Raw genomic sequence first — 3,079 nt, 5'->3', positions numbered from 1 at the left:
AACGGCCAGTAGTGCTCGGATTTGCCCATCTCTGCACTATCGGGTTAGCTTCATCCAGCGACCATCTTTCAAAGTTATTGGCACACTATATAGTTCTTGTGCCATAGTTGCATGTTTTGGAAAAAAGCTACTAGTGGGTTGTACTATCTATTTAGGAATAGAAGATGTATACATGGAAGTTGTAGGGAAAGAGATGACTTGGAGCATCTCAATTCCTATGAGTAGGGATTGGAAAAGAGATGTCATTTGGTTCACATCATAGGAACTTTTCTATTGAATCTAGAGATGACATGTATCTCAATTCCTATGAGGAGGGATTAGAAAAGAGATGTAATTTGGTTCATATCATAGGAACTTTTCTATTGAATATACGCTAATGTTTATTTACCTTTGAAATTAAGGGAGTATAGGAATCCATTCATATGAACCAAGTGGCTCTAAGGCTATAGAAATGATATCATGTTTATTTCCTTTGAAATGTAGAGTATATGAATCTATTCCTATGAACCAATTGGCTCTAAAGGAAAAAATCATATAAAAATCATATCATATAGAGTTCCTATGATATTTCTCGACACTAAAGGATGGCTGAAATTGCTGTGGGTGATACGATGGTCTTTCTTTGTAGACTCCTCACCCATCTTTATAGTTACCTCTCGAAGATGAATGAAATGATATATATAGGGTATTCTACATGTGCAATTTGGTACACGAAAACTCGGTAAAAGTTTGCGAGGTTCGAATTTTCAATAAATCTATATGCACTGCATTTAGGAATGGAGGAAGCATACGGCAGTTGCTAACACTCACGTGGAAGATTTGTGTGTAGGCGGAGTGGCTGTTTTGTTAAATGACATGGAAAAACTGACACTGTTGGATGCCGATCTAACGGTTCTTACAGCGTTCGTCAGGAAAAGGCTTGTGGCAAACATTTGTCGGGTAATGATTTACGGACACATGCATTGCATTGATATGTGCCCCCCTCTCTCTCACGCACACGCACCCTCATGAGTCACGAATCTCCCGAGTCCTCTCGCAGACTCGCACGTCGCACCCACCGTCTATCTGCAGGTAGACGTCACGCACATATGTGCTCTTCACACCCTACCCTCAGAACTTCTAAAAAACAAAAGACGGCGCGCGCATTTTATTTTAGCTCACACGTCACACACTTATACTATACTCTTGCGGCGAATGTTCTTTGGGCATAGTATATTATACTCTCACGAAGAGAAGCGGTGCACGCACGCACTAGTTCTCTCACACCCACTCGCAGGTCCACGTAGGAGCGCATTTTTTTGAGGCTGGTACAACAAAATCATTCCACTATATATAAAAGCAGGAGCCTTAGCGCTTGCTTTACTAGGGTTCCTCTCGTTCACTCTCTCATGCTCTCCAGATCTAAGCAAGACATAGGTGGCCACACTCTCTCTCTCAGCTCACGGCTGGTCACAAATCTGGCCGGACAACCTCGACCGGGGCAGGGGTGTAGGTGCATCGTTCACGCTGTCGTCAGTGGCGAGGGAGGAGACCAACGGCTGCCCGTGCGTCCCGATCGGCGGCCATGTCATTCTCTCCGAGAGAGCGCTGGCTCGGAAGGGCCTCCAACCCCTTCTTCCTCCTTGCGGTATTGTGGCCAAGATGCGGCCTCCCGGCGCCGTCTTTGCCACATGCCGACGACCCTCAGGTATATATTCCTTCGAAACCTGCCTTGCTCTACTGCCCCAGCTCTTCCCCCTTTGTGTGGATCCTTTTCTACTTCCTCCGTTGTTCCAAAGCCACCTAGAATTCTACTATTATTAGAAGTAAAGCTAGTTCATACAGTCGACTCAAAGCATTGGTTCAAATAGGGAAGAAAGTGGGAAAGTTATAGCATGAATCTAGGACTTGGTTCTAAGAGGAAACGGGGGAAAGTAGTAATATCTGTCACTGTTTAAATAACCATATTTCATATTTGCGCAAACAGGGATGTCTGGCTCCATATCATTTCAGGATGTCTGTCTCCATATCGTTTCTATCCGCGCAATCAAAAGCACACACGTCAGTTTTAGTACAACTGCGCAAAATGAGATGGCTATCCCTCGTTGCCGTCGTCTAACCTCCCGTCTTCAAGGTATCCCTACATTGGTAGTAACTAAGGTAGAATGACCAACACAATGTAAAAGAAGTTGATTCGTAGGTTTTACTTCCTGATTGCAGTGCAGGGACGAGCGAAAACAACTGCATCCTAGTCTGGAATGCATTTTCTACCAGTTCATCCATGGACCGAGGACTAGCTGGCACGGCTGCACGACGGTTTTTTGGACAGGTGCACGGACAAGAGGCATTGTGGTCTGCTTATTTCTGCAAATAACGGTGCTTAAATTTAATGGAATGCACAAGCATTTCAGCTGGTCAATACACTGCATGGTTTAGTTCAGCATTCCAGCTGAGACCACAATTATAATTGGTTATTCTGGAATGAGAGAACCTAACCTTGGATGGTGGCAACAAGAAAAAACCAGAGTGAACTCCAGGAAATTTAAGCCTGCCGGGAGGCCCTTTGCTCAGAGAAGCCTTGCTTGTTTTTTCCTGATTTGTAAACCTTCTCACAACTTTGTCTTTTACTGTGAACTAGTATATATTTGTTATGTTCTATGAATCATTGAGATGTATAAAATTGCTTAACTTATGCTTTTCAAGTTTTTTATGAAGACGAGTTTAATGTGAGTGTTCCACATGAGCACTGGACTAGCGTGTGAACGTTTGGAATTTATTACATTGTGGCCTCAATTAACTGCATCAACCACTGTAACAAGATACATAGTTGCTTATATGTCAGACAGCAGATTGTTGATTGTTAGCTGGTCGATAGCCTAGTGTTGAAGCGAGCTGAGCCAATGTGCCATGTTTTGCACAACTGCTTACAATTGGGGTAGCACCAACAGTGTTTACAAGTACTTATGTATACGTCAGCGCACGTTTCTCGAATGAGTGCTCAATTTCATCAAAACACACACTGCTTGTATGATAAACCGTCACAACTTATGTCTTACCATGCCATATTCATGAAAAAACTAGTGGGGACACATCTATTTTG

The sequence above is a fragment of the Triticum dicoccoides genome, chromosome 7B (assembly GCF_002162155.2).
Source record: "Triticum dicoccoides isolate Atlit2015 ecotype Zavitan chromosome 7B, WEW_v2.0, whole genome shotgun sequence".
Lineage (NCBI taxonomy): Eukaryota > Viridiplantae > Streptophyta > Magnoliopsida > Poales > Poaceae > Triticum > Triticum dicoccoides.
This window is presented reverse-complemented; position numbering follows the sequence as displayed.